Here is a 27723-nt window from a genome sequence, read left to right on the forward strand (position 1 = left end):
AATATCTCTTCAAGATACTAATTTCATTTCCTTTGGATATATACCTAGTGTTGGTGTATATTAGTATATAACTATATATACATTGGCTTTGATGGATTATATGGTACTTCTATTTTTAACTTTTTGAAGAAACATTATACTGTTTTTCATACTGGCTGTATTAATTTACATTCACACCAAAAGTACACCAGGATTTCCTTTTCTTCACATCTTCGCTGATACTTGTTATATTTTGTCTTTTTGATCATAGCCAATCTAACAAGTGTGAAGTGATACAACATTGGAATTTTAATTTGCATTTCTCTGATGATTAGTGATGTCGAGCATTTTTTAATTATATCTGTTAGCCATTCGTTTGTCTTATTTTGAGAAATGTCTATTCAGGACCTTTGCCCATTTTGGGGGGATATTAGGTACATTTTATTTTTTTAATTTATTTTTTTTTCAAAAAAGGTTTTTGGGGAACAGACTTTGCTCATTTTTAATGGGGTTACTTGTATTCTTGCTGTTAAATTGTCTTAGTTTCTTATATATTTTAGATATTAACCCCTTAACAGATATATAGTTTACAAATGTTTTCTCCCATTCTACAGATTGTCTCTTCACACTGTTGCTTTTTATTTTGATGTAATTTGTCTATTTTTGATTTTGTTGCCATTGCCTTTGGTGTCATATCCAAAAATTCATTGCCGAAGCCACTGTCATGGAACCTTTTCCCTAGGTTTTCTTCTAATAGTTGTATAGTTTTCGGCTTTCCATTTTACTCTTTAAATCATTTTTAGTTTATTTTTGTATATGATGTGAGATAAGGGTCTAATTTCATTCTTCTACATGTGGATATTCAGTTTCCCCTACACCATCTATTGAACAGACTCTCCCTTCCCCCTTATATACTCTTGGTGCCTTTGTCATAAATCAGTTGGCTGTGAATGTAGAGATTTATTTCTGCCCTTTCTCTTCTGTTCCACTGGTCTACGTGTCTGTTTTCCTGCCAGGATCATTATAATTTGGTTACAATAACTTTGTGATATATTTTGAAGTCAGGTGCCTCCAGCTTTGTTCTTTACAGTCAAGATTATTTTCACTCATTGGGATCTTTTGTGGTTCCACATTAATTTTAGGATTTCTTTTCTATTTCTGTGCAGAATGTCACTGGTATTTTCATAGGGACTGAATTGAATCTGTACATCACTTTGGGCAGTATGGATATTTAAACAATATTCTTCCAATTCATGAATCTGAGATATCTTTTCATTTATTTGGATCTTCTTCAATGTCTTTCATTAGTGTCTAGTTTTCAGTGCAAATATGTTTCATTCCTTGGTTAAATTTATTCTTAGGTATTTTGGGGAGCTATTATAAATGGGATCAATTTCTTCAGCTTTTCCATATTGTTTGTTGTTAGCATATGAAATGGTAGAGTTTTTGGATGTTGATTTTGTATCCTGCAACTTTACTGAGTTTATTAGTTCTAAGTTTTTTGGTTGAGTCTTTTGGGCTTCGTATGTATAAGATCATGCCATCTGCCAATGGGGACAGTTTAACTTCCTCCTTTTCAATTTGGAGCCTTTATTTCTTCTTCTTTATGTATTGCTCGAACTAGGACCTCAGTACTATATAGAATAGAAGTAGTGTAAGTGGGCACCCTTCTCTTGTTGCAGATCTTAAAGGAAAAGCTTTAAATTTTCTCTGTTGAGTGTGATATAAGCTGTGGGTTTGACCTATAGTACTTTTATATTGCTGAGGTATATTCCCTCTATGTTTACTTAATTTGTTGAAGTTTTTATCATGAAAGGATAGTGAATTTTGTCAAAGGTTTTTCTGCATGTACTGAAATGATTATATGTTTTTAGTCCTTTATTCTGTTAATGGGATGTAGCTATTTGTTGATTTACGTATGTGGAACTAACCTTGCCTCCCTGAGGTGAATCCCACTTGATTATGGTGACTGATCATTTTAATGTGATGTTGAATTTGGCTGGTATTTTGTTGAAGATTTTTGTATCTATGTTCATCAGGGATATTGGCCTGTAGTTTTCCTTTTTCATCTTGTTATTGTCTGGCTTTTGTATCAGGATGATGTTGGCCTTATGAAATAAGTTTGTAAGTATTTCCTTCTCTGTAATTTTTAAATTTTCTTTTTATTTTCTTTCTTTCTTTCTTTTTTTTTTTTTTTTTTTTTTTGAGACAATCTTGCTCTGTCACCCAGGCTGGGGTGCAGTGATGTAATCTCAGCTCACTGCAAGTTCCCTCTCCCAGGTTCATGCCATTCTCCTGCCTCAGCCTCCTGAGTAGTTGGGAATACAGGTGCCCACCACCACGCCTGGCTAAATTTTTGTATATTTTTAGTAGAGACGGAGTTTCATCGTGTTAACCAGGATGGTCTCAATCTCCTGACTTCATGATCCACCCGCCTCAGCCTCCCAAAGTGCTGGGATTACAGGCGTGAGCCACCGCACCTGGCTTTTAATTTTCTTGAATAGTTTGAGAATGGCATTAGTTATTTTTTAAGAGTTTGACAGAATTCAGCAGTAAAGCCATCGGGTCTTTTTTTATAGGAGACACTTTATTACTGATTAAATATCCTTACTCATTATTGGTCTGTTATAGTTTTCAATTTCTTTATAACTCAGTCTTTGTAGGTTGTGTGTGTCTTTCTTCTAAGTTATCCAATTTGTTGGCATATAATTGTTCATAACAGTCTCTTATAATCCTTTGTATTTCTGATGTATGAGTTGTAATGTCCCCTTTTCATTTTTTATTTCATTGATTTTAGTCCCTATTTTTCTTAGTCTAGGTAAAGTTTTGTTGATTTTGTTTATCTCTTTAAAAAACAAACTCCTAATTTTGTTATCTTTTCTATTGTTCTAGTCCTTATTTCATTAATTTCTGCTCTGGTCCTTATTATTTTCTTCCTTCTACTAACTTTTCACTTAGTCTTTTGTTTTTCTAGTTCCTTGAGGTGCAACACTAGTTTGTTTAGTTGAAATTTTTCTTTTTTATAAGCTAGGCATTTATTGCTACAAACTTTTTTTGGTGTATTGCATAGGTTTTAGTATGGTGTATTTCCATATTGTTTGTCTTAGGAAGTTTTTAAATTTTCTTTTTAATTTCTTCATTGATCCATTGGTTGTTCAGGAGTATGCCATTTAATTTTCCTGTATTTGTGACTTTTTTGAAGTTCCTTCTCTTATTGATTTCTAGTTTCATACCTTTGTAGTCAGAAAATATACTTGATATGATTTCAGTCTTCTTAAATTTGTTAAGACCTGCTTTATGCCCTAACATATAATCTATCCTGGGAATGCTCCATGTGCAATTCAAAAAAAGTTGTATTCTGCAGCTGTTTGATGACATGCTCTGTATATGTCTGTTAGATCCATTTGATTTAAAGCGTTAAGATGTACCCTTATCAATGTTCTGTTTGGATGATCTGTCCATTGCTTAAAATGAGGTGGTAGAGTCCCCCCTATTCTTTTGTTTAGTTTCTGTGGGTACGTGGTAGTTGTATATATTTATGGGTACATGAGATGTTTTGATACAGGCATGCAGTGTGAAATAAGCACATCATGGGGAATAGGATATCTATTCCCTCAAGCATTTATCCTTTGAGTTATAAACAATCCAATTATACTCTTTAGGATATTTTATAATGTACAATTAAGTTGTTATTTATTATAGTCACCCTGTTGTGCTATCAAATAGATCTTATTCATTCTTTCTATTTTTTTTGTACCCATTAACCAACACCACCTCTCCCAAGCCTCTCGCCTACTATTATTGTATTGCAGTTTATCTCTTGCTTTAGATCCATTAATTATTTTTAGCTCTATATATTTAGGTGCTCTGATGTTGTATACATATATGTTTGCTGGTGTTGTATTCCATTGCTATAGTTGAGTATTGGTGTTTTATTCCTTTATCTACTTTATTTCTTTTATTTGGAAAATTGAATTCATTTACATCAAGGTAAGTATTGATAAATAAGACCTTACAACCACCATTTAATTAATTGTTTTCTAGTTGTTCTGTAGATCCTTTGTTCCTTTCTTTCTCTTTTTTGTCTCCCCTTGTGGCTAAGTGAATTTTTCTAGTAATGTTTTGATTTCTTAGGTTTTGTTTTCTTTTGTTGTAGTTGTTTTTTTGTTTTGTTTTGGTTTTGTTGTTTGTTTTTCTTTTTCTGTATCTACTATAGGTTTTTGCTTTGTGGTTACCATAAGGCTTATAAAAAATCTTTAGTTATAAAAAGTTATTTTAAGCTGATAACTTCTATGTTGATAAAAACAAATCTGTACACTTTTTCTCCACTCCCACCTTTCTTTTTGAATTTTGATCTCACCATTTCTGTCTTTTTATATTGCATATCTCTTAAAAATTATTTTAGCTATCTTTTTTAGTTTTGTCTTTTAACCTTCATACAAAAGACATAAGTAATTTACAAATATCATTACAGTATTAGAGTATTCTGAATTTAACTGTGTGCTTATTTTTACCAGTGGATTTTATATTTTCAGAGTTTTTGTGATACTCACTAGTATTTGTGCTTTCAGCTTAAAGAACTCTGTTTAGCATTTTTTGTAATGAAGTTGGTGGTAATAAACTCCCTCAACTTTTGTTTTTCTGAAAATGTCTATTTCTCCTTCATTTCTGAAGGACACCTTTGCTGGCTACAGTATTCTTAGCTGGGTTCCTTTTTTTTCTTTTTTTTTTCTCCAATTTAAATATGTCATCCCACTCTCTCGGGCCTGTAATATTTTTGCTGCAAAGTCTTCTGCTAGCTGTAATATAATTTTGTATAAGTTATTTGCTTCATTTCTCTTGCCGTTTTCAGGATCTTCTCTTTGGCTTTGATTTTTGAGTTTGATTGTAATACGTGTTAGGGAAGTCTTTTTTTTTTTTTTTTAATTAGATCTGGTTGGAGACTTTTGATCTTGTACTTAGATACTTACATCATTCTCCAGATTGAGAAAGTTTTCTGCAACTGTTTTGTAAAAATAAATGTTCTAACCCCTTTATCTTTCTCTTTTTTAAAAAGAAATGTTCTAACCCCTTTATCTTTCTCTTTCCTTCTTTAACTCCCATGACTTGTACATTTGCTCCTCCTTTTTTTTTTTTTTTTTTTTTTCCCTGAGATGGAGTCTTACTCTGTCACCCAGGCTGGAGTGCAGTGTTACGATCTCAGCTCACTGCAACCTCCACTGCCCGGGTTCAAGCGATTCTCCTGCCTCAGCCTCCTGAGTAGCTGGGATTACAGGCATCTGCCACCATGCCGGGCTAATTTTTATATTTTCACTAGAGATAGGGTTTCACCATGTTGGCCAGGCTGGTCTCAATCTCCTGACCTCAAGTGATTCACCCTCCTTGACCTCCCAAAGTGCTGGGATTACAGGTGTGAGCCACCACACCCGGCCACGTTCGCTCTTTTATTGCTGTTCCATACATCTTGTAAGCTAGAAGTAGTACAAGAATTTCTTTACTTTTCATATTTTTTTCTCATCTGACTGTATATTTCCATATATTTCTGACTGTATGTTTTCAGTTTCACAGATTGTTTCTTCTGCATGATCTTCTCTACTGTCAATGACCTCTATTGCATTTTCACATTTTGTATTGTTTTCTTCCAAGATTTCTGTTTGACTTTTTTCAAATCCTCTATTAAATTTCTCATTCTGGTCACTTATTGATTTCTTCATTTGGTGAATTGTTTCTTTATATTTTCTTGGAGTTTGTTGAGCTTTCTTAAAACAATTATTTTGAATCTTTTTCAGGCAATTATGTTTGTTTAGTGATATGATATTTCCCCAATAGTTATTGATCCTTGTGTCTGCACACTTGAGGAATTAGGTATTTATTCCAGTCTTTGAAGACTGGCTTTGTTAGGAAAAGCCCTGTGGCAGGTACTGCACTGAGGTTCATCAGAAGCCAGGGCACCTGTGGCTGGCACAGTGCTCCTCATAGTCTCGGGTGTGCCACAGCAGTTGCAGTCCTGGGGTAATTCAGAAGGCCAAGGCAGATGTGGCCAGCATGGTGCTTCATTCAATAAGCCTGTGGCTCGCTGTCATAGGCATGGTCCTGGGGTGGATCAGAAGCCCTTGGCAGATGGTGCTTCCAGAATCCTGAGACCCACTACCGCCCGCCCAGTGGGGACAAGCTAGAAACATGGGTCAGAGGTACCTGGCATGGAATTAGGGCACACTAGGAGCCAGAGGCCACTAAGGCCAGGACTGCCTGTTGCTGAGGGATGTCCATAGCCCAGGGCTGTTGATGTGAGCCCCATGGTGGTGCAAGCTGGAGACTGGGTTCACCAAGCAAGTGTGAAACCTGGAGCTGTGTGGTCTTACCTGGTGCCAGAGTGTTCTAGAGGCTCAGTCTGTGAGTACCAGCCTGAAATACAGGTCTGGGGGCTTCTGTCCAGCTGTGTTTCACTGTGGCAGACCCAGTGTTGGGGTCCAAGGCAAAGTCCTGTGCTCACTTTCCTCTCTTTTCTCCAAGTAGATGGTATTTCTTTCCATGCTTAGCTGCGCAACCTGGGGTTGGGGGGAGGATGATGTGAGTAATGTAAAATTGCCCTTTCTATCATCATCAATGTGTCTTTTTTATTATTGTGCTGCAACTAGATACTGTGACCTCTTACCTGGGTTCCGTAGCTTTTGTGAACATATTTTCATGCATGGATATATGTGCAAATCAATGTTTCTCCTGGAGCAAGGACAATCACTAGAGAGTTCCACTCCATCATCTTTCTCTGCTTTTCTAATCTATGGTTTTGTTAAAATGAATAAGAACTCTTTCTTGTGTCAGCTGGTTTTAGTAGGCCTTTAGGTTCTCGTGTGGCTTAATGAGTGTTTTTGAAGTATAATCCTAAAGGGGAGCTACAAAAAGGTCATGGTTACCATTAATTGTGATTATAATCACCCACAAATATTTACTGAACCCCCATTCTGAAAAAGGTACTCTCATAAACACTATCATACCCTCAACTAAATATTCCTTTGGTAAACATTTTTTGACATGAAATCTTAATGAAGGGAAAGACTTACCTCATCAAAATGGATAGATATCAATCAAATCCCTTAAAAAATATGGAGAAATGCCTGGTATGTTTTCGAAGATTTTTGAAATGATTTTTCTTTTCCTTAGACCAGTTTTGAAATGCTTTGAAAATGTTTATTTTTATAGGGAAGGCACAACACTGAAAACATTATTTGTAGGTAGAATGAGGTCCTAATGAAATTCACAGCAGTTCCATGTCAGAAAGTTCATGCAGTGGTGTTTGTAATTTCAGGGAGGAAAATGGGCCATGCTATTCCTTATAGAACTTGGTACCGGACCTCAATTGTGACCAATTCAAATTTTCTACCCCGCCAACGGAAAAAAAAAAAAAATCACACTGAAGAAGGTGAAAAAGATCAGCTTTTTAGAACTTTTTAGTAAAATTTAGTTTAGCTGTGTTGAATATATTTCAAGGGCCAAAATTTAGGTAAAACTACGAGCTGTTGAATGGGCAGTTTGGATAGAGGGAAAATCTATGTATGTAAAGATAAAAAGTCACAAGGTGAAAAACTAAATGAGCTGCACCAAGATGGCCAAATAGGAACAGCTCCAACCTCCAGCTCCCAGCATGAGCGACACAGAAGACAGGTGATTTCTGCATTTCCAGCTGAGGTACAAGGTTCATCTCACTGGAGCATGTAGGACAGTGAGGGCAGGATAGTGGGTGCAGCCCAATGAGTGAGAGCCGCAGCAAGGCGAGGCATCCCCTCATCCAGGAAGCTGAAGGGGGAAGGGAATTCCCTTTCCTAGCCAAGGGAAACCACGACATACAACACCTGGAAAATTGGGTCACTCGCACCCTAATACTGCACTTTACCAAGGGTCTTAGCAAATGGCACACCAGGAGATTATATCTCATGCCTGGCTCGGGGGGTCCCACTCCCATGGAGCCTCCCTCATTGCTAGTACAGCAGTCTGAGATCTAACTGCAAGGCAGCAGCAAGGCTGGGGGAGGGGTGCCCGCCATTGCTGAGGCTTAAGTAGGTAAACAAAGCTGCCAGGAAGCTCGAACTGGGTAGAGCCCACCACGGCTCAAGGAGGCTTGCCTGCCTCTGTAGCCTCCACTTCTGGGGACAAGGCATAGCCATAAAAAAAGGCAGCAAAAACCTCTGCAGATTTAAATGTCCCTGTCTGACAGCTTTGAAGAGAGTAGTGGTTTTCCCAGCATGGAGTTTGCGATCTGAGAACGGACAGATTGTCTGCTCAACTGGGTCCCTGACCCCTGAGTAGCCTAACTGGGAGACATCCCCCACTAGGTGGAGACTGACACCTCACACCTCACCTGGCTGGGAACACCTCTAAGAGGAAGCTTCCAGAGGAACGATCAGACAGCAACACTTGCTGTTCAGCAATGTTCACTATTCTGCAGCCTCTGCTGCTGATACCCAGGCAAACAGGATCTGGAGTGGACCTTGAGCAAACTCCAACAGACCTGCAGCTGAGGGTCTTGACTGTTAGAAGGAAAAATAACAAACAGAAAGTACATCCACACCAAAACTGCATCTGTACGTCACCATCATCAAAGACCAAAGGTAGATAAAACCACAAAGATGGGGAAAAAGCAGAACAGAAAAGCTGGAAATTCTAAAAATCAGAGCACCTCTCCCCCTCCAAAGGAACACAGCTCCTCACCAGCAAGGGAACAAAGCTGGATGGAGAATGACTTTGACGAGTTGAGAGGAGAACACTTCAGACTATCAGACTTCTCTGAGCTAAAGGAGGAATTATGAACCCAGAGCAAAGAAACTAAAAACCTTGAAAAAAGATTTGATGAATGACTAACTAGAATAACCAATGCAGAGAAGTCCATAAATGAACTGATAGAGATGAAAACCATGACATGAGAACTACGTGACAAATGCACAAGCTTCAGTAGCCAACTCGATCAACTGGAAGAAAGGGTATCAGTGATTGAAGATCAAATGAATGAAATGAAGCAAGAAGCAAAGTTTAGAGAAAAAAAGAGTAAAAAGTAATGAACAAAGCCTCCAAGAAATATGGGACTATGTGAAAAGACCAAATCTACGTCTGATTGGTGTACCTGAAAGTGACAGGGAGAATGGAACCAAATTGGAAAACACTCTGCAGGATATTATCCAGGAGAACTTCCCCAACATAGCAATGCAGGCAAACATTCAAATTCAGAAAATGCAGAGAACTCCACAAAGATACTCCTAGAGAAGAGCAACTCCAAGACACATAATTGTCAGATTCACCAAAGTTGAAATGAAGGAAAAAATGTTAAGGGCAGCCAGAGAGAAAGGTCGGGTTACCCACAAAGGGAAGCCCATCAGACTAAAAGGGAAGCCCATCAGACTAATGCAGATCTCTTGGCAGAAACTCTACAAGCTAGAAGAGAGTGGGGGCCAATATTCAACATTCTTAAAGAAAAGAATTTTCAACTAACAAGCAAAATGACCAGCTAACATCATAATGACAGGATCAGATTCACATACAACAATATTAACCTTTAATGTAAATGGGCTAAATGCTCCAATTAAAAGACACAGACTGGCAAATTGGATAAAGAGTCAGACCCATCAGTGTGCTTTATTCAGGAGACCCATCTCACGTGCAAAGACACACATAGGCTCAAAATAAAGGGATGGAGGAAGATCTACCAAGCAAATGGAAAACAAAAAAAGGCAAGGGTTGCAATCCTAGTCTCTGATAAAACAGACTTTAAACCAACAAAAATCAAAAGAGACAAAGAAGGCCATTACATAATGGTAAAGGGATCAATTCAACAAGAAGAACTAACTAGCCTAAATATATATGCACCCAATACAGGAGCACCTAGATTCATAAAACAAGTCCTTAGAGACCTACAAAGAGACTTAGACTACCACACAATAATAATGGGAGACTAACACCCCACTGTCAGTATGAGACAGATCGACGAGACAGAAAGTTAACAAGGATGTCCAGGACTTGAACTCAGCTCTGCACCAAGCAGACGTAATAGACATCTACAGAACTCTCCACCCCAAATCAACAGAATATACATTCTTCTCAACATCACATTGCACTTATTCCAAAATTGATCACAGAGTTGTAAGTAAAGCACTCCTTGGCAAATGAAAAAGAACAGAAATTATAACAAACTGTCTCTCAGACCACAGTGCAATCAAACTAGAACTCAGGATTAAGAAACTCACTCAAAACCGCTCAACTACGTGGAAACTGAACAACCTGCTCCTGAATGACCACTGGGTACATAACGAAATCAAGGCAGAAATAAAGGTGTTCTTTGAAACCAATGAGAACAAAGATACAACATACCAGAATCTCTGGGACACATTTAAAGCAGTGTGTAGAGGGAAATTTATAGCACTAAATGCCCACAAAAGAAAGCAGGAAAGATCTAAAATCGACACCCTAACATCACAATTAAAAGAACTAGAGAAGCAAGAGCAAACACATTGAAAAGCTAGCAGAAGGCAAGAAATAACTAAGATCAGAGCAGAACTGGAGGAGATAGAGACACGAAAAAACCTTCAAAAAATCAATGAATCCAGGAGCTGTTTTTTTGAAAAGATTAATGAAATTGATAGACTGCTAGCAAGACTAATAAAGAAGAAAAGAGAGAAGAATCAAATAGATACAATAAAAAATGATAAAGGGGATATCACCACCGACCCCACAGAAATACAAACTACCATCAGAGTGTACTATAAACACCTCTACACAAATAAACTAGAAAACCTAGAAGAAATGGATAACTTCCTGGACACTTACACTCTCCCAAGACTAAACCAGGAAGAAGTTGAACCCCTGAATAGACCAATAGCAGGCTCTGAAGTTCATGCAATAATTAATAGCCTACCAACCAGAAAAAGTCCAGGACCAGATGGATTCACAGCCGAATTCAACCAGAGGTACAAGGAGGAGCTGGTACCATACCTTCTGAAATTATTCCAATCAATAGAAAAAGAGGGAATCCTCGCTAACTCATTTCATGAGGCCAACATCATCCTGATACCAAAGCCTTGCAGAGACACAACAAGAAAAGATAATTTTAGATCAATATCCCTGATGAACATCGATGCAAAAATCCTCAATAAAATACTGGCAAACCAAATCCAGCAGCACATCAAAAAGCTTATCCACCATGATCAAGTGGGCTTCATCCCTGGGATGCAAGGCTGGTTCAACATACGCAAATCAATAAACGTAATCCAGCATATAAACAGAACCAAAGACAAAAATCACATGATTATCTGGATAGATGCAGAAAAGGCCTTTGACAAAATTCAACAGCCCTTCATGCTAAAAACTCTCAATAAATTCGGTATTGATGAAACATATCTCAAAATAATAAGAGCTGTTTATGACAAACCCACAGACAATATCATACTGAATGGACAAAAACTGGAAGCATTCCCCTTCAAAACTGGCACAAGACGGGGATGCCCTCTCTCACCACTCCCATTCAACATAGTGTTGGAAGTTCTGGCCAGGGCAATCAGTCATGAGAAAGAAATAAAGGGTATTCAAGTAGGAAAAGAAGAAGTCAAATTGTCCCTGTTTGCAGATGACATGATTGTATATTTAGAAAACCCCATCATCTTAGCCCAAAATCTCCTTAAGCTGATAAGCAACTTCAGCAAAGTTTCAGGATACAAAGTCAATGTGCAAAAATCGCAAGCGTTCTTAAACACCAATAACAGACAAACAGAGAGCCAAATCATGACTGAACTCCAATTCACAATTGCTTCAAAGAGAATAAAATACCTAGGAATCCAACTTACAAGGGATGTGAAGGACCTCTTCAAGGAGAACTACAAACCACTGCTCAGTGAAATAAAAGAGGACACAAACAAATAGAAGAACATTCTATGTTCATGGATAGGAAGAATCAATATCTTGAAAATGGCCATACTACCCAAGGTAATTTATAGGTTCAATGCCAACCCCCTTAAGCTACCAATGACTTTCTTCATGGAATTGGAAAAAACTGCTTTAAAGTTCATATGGAACCAAAAAAGAGCCTACATTGCCAAGACAATCCTAAGCCAAAAGAACAAAGCTGGCGGCATCATGCTACCTGACTTCAAACTATACTACAAGGCTACAGTGATCAAAACAGCATGGTACTGGTACCAAAACAGAGATATAGACCAATGGAACAGAACAGAGCCCTCAGAAGTAATACCACATATCTACAACCATCTGATCTTTGACAAACCTGACAAAAACAAGAAATGGGGAATGGATTCCCTATTTAATAAATGGTGCTGGGAAAACTGGCTAGCCATAAGTAGAAAGCTGAAATTGGATCCCTTCCTTACTCCTTATACAAAAATTAATTCAAGATGGATTAGAGACTTAAATGTTAGACCTAAAACCATAAAAACCCTAGAAGAAAACCTAGGCAATACCATTCAGGACATAGTCATGGGCAAGGACTTCATGTCTAAAACACCAAAAGCAACGGCAACAAAAGCCAAAATTGACAAATGGGATCTAATTAAACTAAAGAGCTTCTGCACAGCAAAAGAAACTACCATCAGAGTGAACAGGCAACCTACAGAATGGGAGAAAATTTTTGCAATCTACTCATCTGACAAAGGGCTAATATCCAGAATCTGCAAAGAACTCAAACAAATTTACAAGAAAAAAACAACCCCATCAAAAAGTGGATAAAGGATATGAACAGACACTTCTCAGAAGAACACATTTATGCAGCCAGCAGACACATGAAAAAATGCTTATCATCACTAGCCATCAGAGAAATGCAAATCAAAACCACGATGAGATACCTTCTCACACCAGTCAGAATGGCAATCATTAAAAAGTCAGGAAACAACAGGTGCTGGAGAGGATGGGGAGAAATAGGAACACTTTTTTACCGTTGGTGGGACTGTAAACCAGTTCAACCATTGTGGAAGACAGTATGGCGATTCCTCAAGGATCTAGAACTAGAAATACCATTTGACCCAGCTATCCCATTACTGGGTATATACCCAAATGATTATAAATCATGCTGATATAAAGACACATGCACACTTATGTTTATTGCGGCACTCTTCACAATAGCAAAGACTTGGAACCAACCCAAATGTCCATCAATGACAGACTGGATTAAGAAAATGTGGTACATATACACCATGGAATACTATGCAGCCATAAAAAACGATGAGTTCATGTCCCTTGTAGGGACATGAATGCAGCTGTAAACCATCATTCTCAGCAAACTATTGCAAGAACAGAAAACCAAGCACCACATGTTCTCACTCATAGGTGGGAATTGGACAATGAGAACACCTGGATACAGGAAGGAAACATCACACACCGGGGCTTGTCATTTGGTGGGGGGGAGAGGGGAGAGATAGCATTAGGAGATATACCTAATGTAAATGGCGAGTTGATGGGTGCTGCATACCAACATGGCACATGTATGCATGTCCTCAAACTGCACATTGTGAACATGTGCCCTAGAACTTAAAGTATAATTAAAAAGGAAAAAAGAGTACAAAAATTAAAAAAAAAAAAAGTCACAAGTTTCAGTAGTATTAAAAAAATGAAGATGAAGTTAACCCAGCGACTGTAGGGAAACTCTTATGGAGAGGGAGAGTGAGTTTCTGGCTTCTGTTGACCTACTGTTCATCCACTGAATCTATCAGAGTAGTTACTTTTTCATATCATCTCGCTGGCCTCCATCATTGGCATCTTTGCCTAGAAGGAACCACGATTTGGGAAAATATGAAAGACCACTCTACTTGTGCCCTGTGGAAACAGTCCTAAGTTCTGAGTGACCCAGGCAAGCTTCTGTTGGTCTCTCTGATGTCCCCATCACTGTAGAGTAGAACAGGAATCAGTAATAGTCAACATTATTCAGTGCTAACTAGAGCAGAGAGTTCTATCTCTTTTAACCTCCTAACAGCTGTATGAAGTAGGTACAATTATTATCTCATCTTAAAGATGAGGATACTGAGGTTCAGGCAGTTTACATAACTTGCCAAAAGCCACACAACGGTGGGTGGACATCGTGGTCTTAACTGAAGATATTACATTTTTAACTACTTTCTTAAAGTCATCTCTTAAAGAAGCTGGTATAAGTCTACTCAGTGTTCATGCCCATGACTGAAGTGGAAAAAGCTTGGGTTTTGCAGATAATGTAAACTCAAATATCAGCCTTGTCATCTACTCAATATGTGACACTAGCTATCTAATTCAACCTTCAGTATTGGTTTTCTTAATTGCTATGAAGATAGTAAACTTAGTTCATGTTAGTGCTTACTATGTGCCAGGCACTGTTTCAAGCAGTTTATGAATTAACTCAGTAGTCTCTACAATATAACTATGAGGAAGATACTGTTATCACCCTCAGTTTTACTAAGGTACAAGTGGCTAAGTGAATTGCCTGAAGTCACCCAGCAGGAAAATGGTAAACCTGAGGTTTAAACCCGCATAATTTCTAACTGCTCTGGTCTTCTGACTGTGAAGAGAAAAAAGCTTAGCACATGTTGACTGTGTGGAACATAGCGAGGTGCTCACCCATCATGAATGCCCATCCGTTTTCCCTGTTTATCCAAAATGTTTGTATAAAATTATTTCAAATATTTTTTCTGGGTTTCTAAAAGTAATAGTACTGAAGTGCTAGGCAGCTTCCATGTTTCTCAAATACATCAGTGAACATGCTTTCCCATGCTTTCACTGACAGGTATTAGAGATGCTACAGATGGAAGACAGAAAATCCAAGCTAGTTCTATCAGTTTGTCCTTCAACAGACCTTTCTCTATTGATCCTTTGCTTTCACCTTAATCACCTTATTCTTGTTCTCATCACTTTGTGCCTGCATCATAGTAACAGCTCTGTGACTAGTCTCTCAGCTTCATTCTTGCCCTGCTTAAATTCATTTTTAACAGATTGCACCCAGAGTTATTTTTCAAACAAACCAATTGTGTCTCTCTTCTTTTAATTGATTCAGACTGCATTTATGATAATGCCGAAACTCTTTAATAAGACCATTAATGTCTCATCTCTTGCCTCTGGTCTTCTTCCCATGCTGGTTTTATTGGCCTGTAATAGGAGTCTGCTTCCCTTCCTTTCTCTCTCTCTCAATCTCTCTCTCTCTCTCTCTCTCCCCCCTCCCCTCCGCTTCCTCCTCTCCTCCTATCTCCCCCCTTCCCTCCCCTTCCCCCTCTCCCCCTCTCTCCCCCCAACCACCATACACACACACAAACACACAGGCATTGAACATCTTTGCTTGGGTGTCCCTTTCTACTACTCTTCAGATCAGATCTCAATTAAAATGTAAATTCTCCAGGGTGTATATCTTTTCTCCAAGTACAAATCAGATACCTTTCTAAGGTGTATGTTATCATATTATCTGAAATTAATTTTCTGCCTGCTCTAGAATGCAAGTTATATGAGGGAAGAAACTGTGGCCTGGAATATAATATACACTCAATAAACATTTATTGTTATAAATGAATGAATGAAGAGATTAGTAATTAATGAGGTCTGACATAGTAATGACTTCTTGCTGAACCTCTTCACTACCACTGTGTTTCAAGCAATCTAATCCCTTGTTCCTGTCTTCCATGGCCTCTTTTCAGCCAAGCCATACTTTCGCTTGCCCCAACTCCAACAAAAGTAATCCATTTCCAAGGACCAACTTTTATCTGACTAAATTCACTATGAACTCCTGCACATTTCTAAAATTTTCTGTAATGGCAAAGAGAGGGTAAAGGAGGGAACCAGAAGCAGTTATTGCTTTCACAGAAACAATAGAGGAGTAAAAGAAGCTTAAACAGGTGCATGGTGACTAAAGGAGCCCTAATTAGAGAAGAACAGAGGCAGAGGGAATCAGGGTGCCTAAAAGGTAATGTAGGAGAAGACTTTCACACAGATGTGATGTCGAGATGTTTGCCTTTTCCTATTAAGGGAAAAACAGGAGGATATGTTTAAAACAAAATATGAGTGCTTTGATTAAGCAAAAAGGTTTTTCCTGGCAGCTTTCTTAATTCCCCCAAATTTTAAAACCTCTATCTAGATCTGTAATATTTTAGTTTATCAATGTTCTGTGATTGGTCAACTTCTTATTTTATTTACCATCTTTGCACATTTTAGTACTGTTGTTTTTGACACATTGTATGAAAGGAGGTTTTTCCCAGGCCTAGGAATCTGAGAATAAAACTGAGTTTTTTTTTTCTTTCTTTCTTTCTTTCTTTCTTTTTTTTTAAATTATACTTTAAGTTCTAGGGTACATGTGGATAACGTACAGGTTTGTTACATATGTATACCTGTGCCATGTTGGCGTGCTGCACCCATTAACTCGTCAGCACCCATCAACTCGTCATTTACATCAGGTATAACTCCCAATGCAATCCCTCCCCCCTCTCCCCTCCTCCCTCCCCGTGATAGGCCCCGGTGTGTGATGTTCCCCTTTCCAAGTCCAAGTGATCTCATTGTTCAGTTCCCACCTATGAGTGAGAACATGCGGTGTTTGGTTTTCTGTTCTTGCGATAGTTTGCTGAGAATGATGGTTTCCAGCTGCATCCATGTCCCTACAAAGGACACAAACTCATCCTTTTTTATGGCTGCATAGTATTCCATGGTGTATATGTGCCACATTTTCTTAATCCAATCTGTCACTGATGGACATTTGGGTTGATTCCAAGTCTTTGCTATTGTGAATAGTGCTGCAATAAACATACGTGTACATGTGTCTTTATAGCAGCATGATTTATAATCCTTTGGGTATATACCCAGTAATGGGATGGCTGGGTCATATGGTACTTCTAGTTCTAGATCCTTGAGGAATTGCCATACTGTTTTCCATAATGGTTGAACTAGTTTACAATCCCACCAACAGTGTAAAAGTGTTCCTATTTCTCCACATCCTCTCCAGCACCTGTTGTTTCCTGACTTTTTAATGATTGCCATTCTAACTGGTGTGAGATGGTATCTCATTGTGGTTTTGATTTGCATTTCTCTGATGGCCAGTGATGATGAGCATTTTTTCATGTGTCTGTTGGCTGTATGAATGTCTTCTTTTGAGAAATGTCTGTTCATATCCTTTGCCCACTTTTCGATGGGGTTGTTTGTTTTTTTCTTGTAAATTTGTTTGAGTTCTTTGTAGGTTCTGGATATTAGCCATTTGTCAGATGAGTAGATTGCAAAAATTTTCTCCCATTCTGTAGGTTGCCTGTTCACTCTGATGGTAGTTTCTTTTGCTGTGCAGAAGCTCTTTAGTTTAATTAGATCCCATTTGTCAATTTTGGCTTTTGTTGCCGTTGCTTTTGGTGTTTTAGACATGAAGTCCTTGCCTATGCCTATGTCCTGAATGGTATTACCTAGGTTTACTTCTATACTACAAGGCTACAGTAACCAAAACAGCATGGTACTGGTACCAAAACAGATCTACAGACCAATGGAACAGAACAGAGTCCTCAGAAATAATACCACACATCTACAGCCATCTGATCTTTGACAAACCTGAGAGAAACAAGAAATGGGGAAAGGATTCCCTATTTAATAAATGGTGCTGGGAAAATTGGCTAGCCATAAGTAGAAAGCTGAAACTGGATCCTTTCCTTACTCCTTATACGAAAATTAATTCAAGATGGATTAGAGACTTAAATGTTAGACCTAATACCATAAAATCCCTAGAAGAAAACTGAGTTTGTTGAGTTTTCTAAAATATTACTTTCCAAAATATTTTCCTCTGTCCCATTTCAAGCTAGTCATTCTCTTCTTCTATACCAGAATTTAATATAATTTAGATATACTTTTAAATTCAATTATGCTTTTTTTTTTTTTTTTTTTTTTTTTTTGAGATGGAATCTTGCTCTATTGCCCAGGCTGGAGTACAGTGGCATGATGTCGGCTCACTGCAAAATCTGCCTCCCAGGTTCAAGTAATTCTCCAGACCCAGCCTCCCGAGTAGCTGGGATTACAGGTGCATGCCACCACACCCAGCTAGTTTTGTGTGATTTTTAGATATCTGTACTAAAATACTACAGAGATGTCACCTTACTTTCAAGGAGCAGCCAACTTCTATATAATTCAATGTCATTCAACAAAGATAATTGAGTAGTTAATATATGCAGAGAACTATGACTGGTTATAAAAAGTGTGGGTGCAGGTCTCTGTTTATGAATGGATTAAGTTTCAAGAATTCCTTTGTGAAAGTCAATTATGTAGAATTTCATATGTGTTTTCCTGCAGAAATAATGGTTATAAATGGTGATTTTATTTCCCCACATTTAATTCATAAGTTAGCCAAGATATATTTGAAATAAAAAGTAAGAAAGAATGTTAGAATACCAAAAATCAATTAGAGAGCAATTTTAGCAGGCCGGGCGTGGTGGCTCATAGCTGTAATCCCAACACCTTGGGAGGCTGAGGTGGGCAAATCACCTGAGCTCAAGAGTTTGACACCAGTCTAGCCAACATGGCAAAACCCCGTCTCTACTAAAAATAGAAAAGCTATCCGGGCATGATGGTGTGCACCTGTAATCCAAGCTAAACAGGAGGCTGAGGCAGGAGAATCACTTGAACCCAGGAGGCAGAGGTTGCAGTGAGTCAACATCATGCCACTGCACTCCAGCCTGAGCAAGAGAGCAAGACTCCATCTCAAAAAATAAATAAATAAATAAAATGTCATAATTGAATTTAAAAATACATCCAAATTGTATTAAATTCTGGTATAGAAGAAGAGAATGACTAGCTTGTAATAGGATAGAGGAAACACAATAAGCTGCCACATCCTCTCCCCCTCTTATGGCACACTCTGCTAATTGATCATGGCCTCCTTTTTTGTTAAGCTCTCAACCTCGAAATCCTTCTTAAAACAGTGTTTTCTGCAACTGCTACCATCCCAGTTATATCTAGTTTAGAGAAATTGTTTGGCATTTCATTGATAGAGATGCCATTACTTCCAACATTGTAAAGCAAAGAAACTTATAGTAGTCACTTGGGGACAGGAGCAAGGTGGAGATGGGGGCAGACCAGTAATAAATGGACACGTCATGGAATTGGTTGACAGGATTTGGCCAAAACAAACGATTAACCTTAGATGAAAAACATGGTTTCTAATGGCCATAATGCCCAAAATAATCTATAGATACAATGCTATTCCCATTAAACTACCACTGACATTCTTCAAAGAATTAGAAGAAACTATTTTAAAATTCATATGGATCCGGAAAAAAGAGCTCATATAGCCAAGACAATTCCAATCCAAAGGAGCAAAGCTGGAAGTATTATACTACTGGACTCAAACTATATTATAAGGCTACAGTAACCAAAACAGCATGGTACTGGTACAAAAACAGACACATAGACCAATGGAACAGAACAGAGAACTTAGGAATAAGACCACTCCTCTACAACCATCCAATCTTTGACAAACCTGACACAAGCAATGGGGAAAGAATCCCCTATTTAATAGATGGTACTTAGAGAACTGGCTAGTCATATGCAGAAAATTGAAACTGGATCCTTTCCTTACACCTTATACAAAAATTAGCTCAACATGAATTAAATACTTAAATGTAAAACCAAAAACTATAAAAACCCCAGAAGAAAATCTAGGCAATACCATTCAGGACATAGGCAAAGACAAAAACTTCATGATGAAATTGCCAAAAGCAATTGCAAAAACCCCAAAAATTGACAAATGGGATCTAATTAAACAAAAAAGCTTCTGCACAGCAAAAGAAACTATCATCATTATGAACAGGCAACCTACAGAGTGGGAGAAAATTTTTGCAATTCATCAAGTTGACAAAGATCTAATATCCAGAATCTACAAGGAACTTAAACAAATTTACAAGAAAAAAAATCAACCCCATTAAAAAGGACACGAAGGGACACTTCTCAAAAGAAGACATTCATGTGGCCAGCAAACCTGAAAAGAAGCTCAACATTACTGATCATTAGAGAAATGTAAATCAAAATCACAATGAGATACCATCTCATGCCAGTCAGAACAATGATTAGAAAGTCAAGAAACAACAGATGCTGGTGAGGTTGTGGAGAAATAGGAATGCTTTTACACTGTTGGTGGGAATGTATTAGTTCAACCATTTGGAAGAGGGTGTAGGGATTCCTCAAAGATCTAGAACCAGAAATACCACTTGACCCGGCAATCCCATTGCTGGGTATATGCCCAAAGGAATATAAATCATTCTATTACAAAGATACATGCATGCACGTGTTCATTGCAGCACTATTCACAATAGCAAGACATGGAATCAACTCAAATGCCCAACAATGATAGCCTGGATAAAGAACATGTGGTACATATACACCAGGGAATACTACGCAGCCATGTGGAGCTAGAAGCCATTATCCTCAGCCAACTGATGCAGAAACAGAAACCCACACACTGCATGTTCTTGCTTATAAGTGGGAGTTGAACAATAAAAACACATGGACACAGGGAGGGGAACAACACACACTGGGGCCTGTTGGTGAGTGGGGTAGTGGGAGGGAGAGCATTAGGAAAAATAACTAATGCATGCTGGGCTTAATACTTAGGTGATGGGTTGATGAAAATGAAATATGATTGCCTTAATACCTAGGTGATGGGTTGATATGTGCAGCAAACTACCATGGCACACATTTAACAATGTAACAAACCTGCACATCCTGCACATGTACCCTGGAACTTAAAATAAAAAAATTAAAATTAAAGAAAAAAAAGGGTTTCTAGGCTAGGGGTTAGCCACACTGAAACAGTCTTGTAGGAGGGAGGACATGGAAACATAGCCACGTAGCTAGCTATGAGATAGCTTTCCTGTAAATACATGGACCAGGGGCCATGGAACTTGTGTCAGAATTCTCAATGGGAAGCATCTCCCTGGATTGTGTATAATGAGATACTTACATGTAGCACTGCCATTAATTGGGTAGTCGAGGATATTGGTTCTTTTATTCTAAGGAAGTTATCATTAGTCTTCATTGAACTTCATCATTTCAGATAAATCTGGGGGATCTTTGGGATGCCTGATTAGTGATACTATGATTCAATTAGATTGTACAGTCAGAAATATTACCTGAGGTTGAAATATTTAATAGGATACAGCATTTTGTTCCTACTCCTTTTTTTGTAAACCGATTTTCACAGAATAGCCCACAAAAGATATCTAGGGCAATGCTAAGTTTGTCCTGGAGAATAATTGGAAAAAAATCAAAATGAAATATGATTGCCTTAAGAAATGACCAACTTAATAACAGGCCATGTTTTGAAAACCCTAGGTAGCATATATCCATTTCACTGTCACATGTAAGTATTCATCAAATCGGGGGACTAAATTGGGAGAAGGGAATTCCCATAAGTAGTCTTAAATTTTGCCAAAGCTTAATTTTCACCTCTATTTTCTATGCAAAATCTTCAAAAGCCTTAATACTTGAAACATATAATAAATACAATTTCTTTGACCTTCTCTTTCACTTACCCTACTTACTTTACTTGAAGGCTCAAGTTGTTTGAGTTTATGAAGTACTTGCTATGAATGACCAAGTATTGTTGACTCATGGTTTTGGAAAATCACATAATCCATACCAGAGGAGAGCTGTGTCTTTAAATTATCTTCTAGAAAGGTCCATCAGAAAGTATAAAAATGTTTACATTTTAGAGAAAGGAAGGAGATATAAAGCATAATCTTCCTGAAAGATTTATTTCAGAAAGCATGCAGTTTTCAAGATATCTTCCAAGTTTCCAGCTTTTTTCCTGACTTTAAATATTTTTAATAATTTTAATTTTTATTAGAAAGACATATATATATATATACATTCACTGTAGACAATTTAGAAAACAAAAGAGAAATTAAACAAAAATTTCATAAGATACCATAACATTTTGTATACATTATTTCAATCTTTGTTCTATATTTATATATTTTTGTGTATATATTACTTTGCATTAAGTTCAGGTAGTATATGCTGTTTTTAACTATTTTCTCATGCAAAGTATGTAATTAACATCTTTCCATGTAATTAAACATTATTCTACAATATCATTCCAAAAGCCATATAGAAGAACTCCATATGATGAAAGCACTATGATTTAAGTATTATCTTACTGTTGAACATTTGGCTTTATTACAGTTTTTTACTTTTTGAAAAAACTCTGTAAATAATATTTTTGCTACTTAATCTCTGGTCATCTGTGATTATTTCCTATGGACAAATTCCTAGAAGTCTTGCTGAGACAAGATATTATCACATTTTTAAGGCTTTTATCTTTCAAAAAGATTGCACCAACTTATACTTCCATCAGTAGTATGATGAACTGCTTTATTTACTTTCAGATGGAATAAAAGCCTCTGCTAGTGGACCTCAGCTTTATAACAATTTTATAGGAGAATCAGTCTTAGGACGATTATCCATTGACTTTTTGAAATAGTTGCCACTTTGTTCTGTCTACTTTTGTAGCATTAGCCTTCATTTCATTATGTCAGATAAAAGACATTTTTATATATCAAGAAATTCTAAAGAAAAGAAACCTATTGCTCTGATATTTTCTATTGATAGCTTGAACTGATATTCTAGCATGCTTATAACTCTAAGCCATTTGTTTTTTAAGAGGTTGTTTCTAAGAATGTATTGTACTTAACCGATGGACAAGGTTTTGACTTTGGCAAACTCATTTCTAGTCATTTAATCCTTTTAAATCATCTTCCTCTTCTCAGTTTAATCTATGTTAAGATTGTATTTTTATTCACAGTGTGCATGTCTACAAGTTTCCAAATGTTTATTTCATTTCAAAGTACTTGCTACTATAATAATGCATGTTAAACATACATGAATATGCAAATACTTAAAGCCATTTGGATTTAGAATTGCAAAGTCTCTTTTAGGTCACGAGCCAGGCATAATGCCCTACTCAGAGAAGAAATTACTACATCAAGTAACTCCTGAGCCAAACCAATACATATCTCAGCATTTCATTAAAGCTATCCAGCTTCAGAGAACACCTAACTTAATGCATTCAGTTGTCTGGAAAAACAGCTGAGGAGTTTTCTTTGAGAAAAGTTCAGTGCCTGATAGTCAATAGAAAACTATAGCGAATATCCGGGCCGGGCGCGGTGGCTCACGTCTGTAATCCCAGCACTTTAGGGGGCCGAGGCGGGCGGATTACGAGGTCAGGAGATCGAGACCATCCTGGCTAACACAGTGAAACCCCGTCTCTACTAAAGAATACAAAAAATCAGCCCGGCATAGTGGCGAGCGCCTATAGTCCCAGCTACTCCGGAGGCTGAGGCAGGAGAATGGCGTGAACCCAGGAGACAGAGGTTGCTGTGAGCCGAGACTGCACCACTGCACTCCAGCCTGGGCGACAGAGCGAGACTCCGTCTAAAAAAACTAAACAAAACAAAAGAAAACCATAGAGAATATCCGATGTCTCATTAAAAACATATGTCTGGAATGTGGTGAATAAGACAATCTAATGGGGCAGATGGGGTAAGAGGGTCATTTTATCCATATTAAAAAGGTTAAAAACCAAAGTTCTCACTACTTGACTCTATGTCTCACATAGACCTACATGCAGCTTGTTGATAGAAAAAAATCCTCCTCAGAACCTTTCCCCATTAGCTAATTCAAAATATCCATTCATCCAAAGAGTCTCTACTCCATGCACTTGGTGGGAAACCAGACTGATTTCCATAAAATATCCATATTTTATCATCACAGCTCATAGCATCAAATACATATTCTAGTGTTTAAATGACCTTGAAGTCAACTAAGGGAGTGAAGGGATTTAACAAGAGGTGCCTGAGAAAGATGTATTTCAAAAGATTTTGTAAACTATTACTTTTTTAAAGGCAATTTGTATGAATAATTTTCTTAAATATCTATCTACATAGAATTGTATTAGAAAAAGGAAGCCAGGTTATTATTTTGAGGTTTTATATTGTAAAAGTCAACATGAAGTTATATTTATCATGATTCACACCCTGTGGTTGAGCAGAGGCTGAGCATGATAGAGGCAGAACAAACAGAAGTAAAACCTATTGCTGGGACTGTTGTTTAAATATCATTTTCTTCTGACCCCTACACAGTGCTCTGCTTACATTTGATACTTGAAGGATCCCTAACTTGTCTTGTTTTCCCTAAGGCAGGAGTTATGGCTGGGAACCTAAATGCCTATTCTTAAACCTCACGGTGTAAAGTGTGTCTCCAACTTGTTCCATATTGTTTTAGAGCCACTTGTGATTTGATGTGGTACATTTCTCCTCCTGGCACTTGATATTTTATAGAAAGTGGTGTATAGTGACTTAAAGGAACAATAAAGTTCCAAAGGTGAAGTATCTGTATTAGTCTGCTCTCATGCTGCTAATAAAGACATAATTGAGACTGGGTAACTTAAAAAGGAAAGAGGTTTAATGGACTCACAGTTCCACATGGCTGGGGAGGCCTCCCAATCATGACAGAAGGCAAATGAGGAGCAAGGTCACGTCTTACATGGCAGCAGGCAAGAGAGCTTGTGCAGGGGAACTCCCACTTGTAAAACCATTAGATCTTATGAGACTTATTCACTACCATGAGAACAGTATGGGGAAACCCCCTCCCCATGAGGTTTCCTGGCCCTGCCCTTTACACATAGGGATTATTACAAATCAAGGTGAGATTTGGGTTGGGACACAGGCAAACCATATCAGTATCCGATATTAGGTACCAGAGAGAAAGCAGAGCTGAAGATGACACATATTTTAGCCAAGACGCCCTTGCAGTTGAATCTTAAATCCAGGCATAATGGTAACACCTCATTTTATTAAATATTCTGGAGTAAGGTGAGGACTCCTAATGGTTATTTGTAGGATAAGTAATAGGAGAAGGGGGAAGGAGTTTTTGTGGATGTGTACAACAGCGGGCAGTTGGGTCCAACCTTCCTTACAAGGGGATTCTTATTTTAAGATTAGAAAAAAAGTCATGCAGAGAAAAGTATTAAAGGATTAAGAGAAATAGCTCAATTTTTTTTTTCACCTCTTTATACAGAGAAATACCACAGAAAGGACAAGATGTGATCAAACTTTCTGAGAGACACAGAATTAAAACATAGAGAAACAAGAACTATTTTTAAGTGAAATAAAACATCAGAGTCAAGATCAGGAACTTGTTTGTTTGCCAATTCAGAATTTCCTGGACAACTTCCTAAATCTGTATCAAAGTCCTGAGTCATCACATTTGATTTAATTTTTAGCTCTGTTTAACTTCTACTATATCATATGCAGACCTAATTTTCATCTGAGTCACTTCTATACTCTCCTATCACCAAAAATATAGTTTCTATTATACAATAGACTTATAAATATTTCAAATACTATTATAGGTAATACAATCAGAGAATTATAATAGCCTCATATATCCGAAAACATTAGTGGTTATACTTACTGTTTCTTGTCCTAAAGTAAGACCGCAATATGAAGAATAACAAACGTTCAGGGGTTCATTCTATGAATATTCATCTGTGTTAGATTATTTTCAGTTGCAATAACGTTCAGTCCTTGGATTAAAAGTTAGGAGGGGCTCATCCATGAGAAATGTGAAAGTCAAAAAGAAAACACACTTTACCCTATGTATTACCACATTAGACAGGAATTCAGGGGTAGGGGTTAAGGTAGACTTCATAGGAAAAGGAGAAACAGCTATACAGTTGGACCTCAAGTAGACTAAGTTATTTTGCTAGTTGGATGTTTGCCCAAAATTCACTGCAACATGAGCTTCCATGCTACCACTTTACTTCTTGAACTTCAGAATCTCTTTCAACAACATGAATCAGTAACTCAACTCATGTTGTCTATACTTTTTCTTGCATATCTTTTTTTTTTTTTTTTACCTTCCCTCCCCACTATTACCTGACTTGATTCTCTGTATCTCCAGTTCAAACTCTGGGGAGAGATAGTTACCCTATTGTCCACTAGTTAGCTTACAGATTGGCTACGGTTGGAACAGATTATCTTTCACTGCCCTCCCATCTGGGATGTTAACTGAATGTGGTTATTTCTGTTAGAATGGGGCTCTGGACACAGTTGGCATTCTGCAGTTATGACTGCCCAATGTGTATTTGATATCAGTAACCAAAGCAAAATATCTTTTAAAAACACAGTGATAGGATTTTCTACCATTTTTATTTTAAATAATTATTTGGTATAAAAAGCATATTTAATAATATATAATACATAATTTGGTAGATATCTTACTGGTATATTTATTTAAATATTGACAATAATATGTTTTAATAAAATGAATAGTTTTATAAATTATTTTTCACTTAATTTTCACATATAATTACTTAACAAAAAGTCATGAAGCGTGCAGGCAATATATGTTTCTCTCACTTAGCACATTAGTTTAAGGTTGGCCCTCAATAAATAAATTGTAAAGCAGGATTATGCCTTTCCCCAGATCACTCAGCCAGGGAACATACAGCCAAATTGAAGCTCAGATCTTTGTATCACCAATAATGTGCCCCTCATATGTAGCTAAAATCTCCTTCTACAATACCTAGCAGCTCAATGGGAATCAACCAGTAGAGAGATTTGTTTTTTAAATACTAAAGGAAAAACCTAGATAATGTATGCTAGCAATACATTATTATGTTTGGAAGATAAACTGCTTTTACTTCTGAACATTTCTATGTTGTGGACTCTGTATTAGGTCATTCTTGCATTGCTACAAAGAAATACCTGAGACTGGGTAATTTATAAAGAAAAGAGATTTAACTGACTCATGGTTCTGCAGGCTGTACAGGAAGCATGAGGCTGACATTCTCTTGGCTTCTGGGGAGGCCTCAGGAAACTTACAATCATGACAGAAGGCAAAGGGGGAACAGGTACGTCACATGGCCAGAGGAATAGGAGCAGGAGAGAGAGCAGGGGGGTGCCAAATGCCTTTATACAACCAGATCTTGTGAGAACTCACTCACTATCACAACTACCACTATCACATCAAGAGGACGGTGCTAAACCATCCATGAGAATTCCGCTTCAACGATGCAAACGTTTCCCACTAAGCCCCACCTCCAACACTGAGGATTACATTTCAACATGAGATTTGAGTAGAGCAAATAGTGAAACTATATGAGACACACTCAGGGCTTAAACGTTAGGATTGTGCTCATATACAAGGTAAACCTCCTCAACTCTCAATTGCTCTGCTTAAGTAATCATTCTAGCATAATCAAGTGGGGTCAAAAGCATGTGAATGGTATTTTACAAGATGACTCTAGAGATGATGTCTTACTCAGAAGAGAGAGATCTAGTGAGAGATGTGGGTACAAGCTGTCCTGTTTTTTTTTTTTTTTTCACCATCTTATAAATGTAATATAAAATGGGAATTTGAAGAGAAGGTTCATGATGTTACTGCCCAGATTGTCTTTCTATAATAAGGGAGTATTATTACCATTGGGAAAAATTCTCGATATGAACAATTTACGATAAAATGCTAAATTAACAAGTCAAGGTAATTGCATGCTCCTTTTGTCCCTGATGAATTAGTGCAAATTGCATTTCACACTAATTGGTCCACAAAATTCATGCACAATAGGAACACTGGGATTTCTTCAGTTTTGCTTGTAAATGTATATATACATACAAATAACAAGACTATTTCTTTATTTTAACAGTTTGTTACAGACTAATAGGTGCACTAATTAGTCTACCTCTCCAAGATGATTTTGAAAACAATAATAATTAGTAATTCTTGGTG

At 37.4% G+C, this 27723-nt stretch overlaps 1 protein-coding gene and 1 long non-coding RNA gene across 3 annotated transcripts in view; one reads left to right on the forward strand and one right to left on the reverse strand.

Moving 5' to 3' along the window:
* PRKG1 (protein kinase cGMP-dependent 1) overlaps positions 1-27723 on the forward strand; it is a 1324128-nt gene that overhangs the window by 345048 nt on the left and 951357 nt on the right. The window lies entirely within an intron of this gene.
* LOC103887627 lies at positions 6795-25954 on the reverse strand. The gene is made up of 4 exons (XR_651806.2): positions 25872-25954; positions 25408-25519; positions 21468-21604; positions 6795-6872 (listed from the first exon to the last, which is right to left on the reverse strand). It is a non-coding gene; the product is annotated as an uncharacterized LOC103887627 (long non-coding RNA).

The sequence above is a fragment of the Papio anubis genome, chromosome 11 (genome assembly GCF_008728515.1).
Source record: "Papio anubis isolate 15944 chromosome 11, Panubis1.0, whole genome shotgun sequence".
Classification (NCBI taxonomy): domain Eukaryota; kingdom Metazoa; phylum Chordata; class Mammalia; order Primates; family Cercopithecidae; genus Papio; species Papio anubis.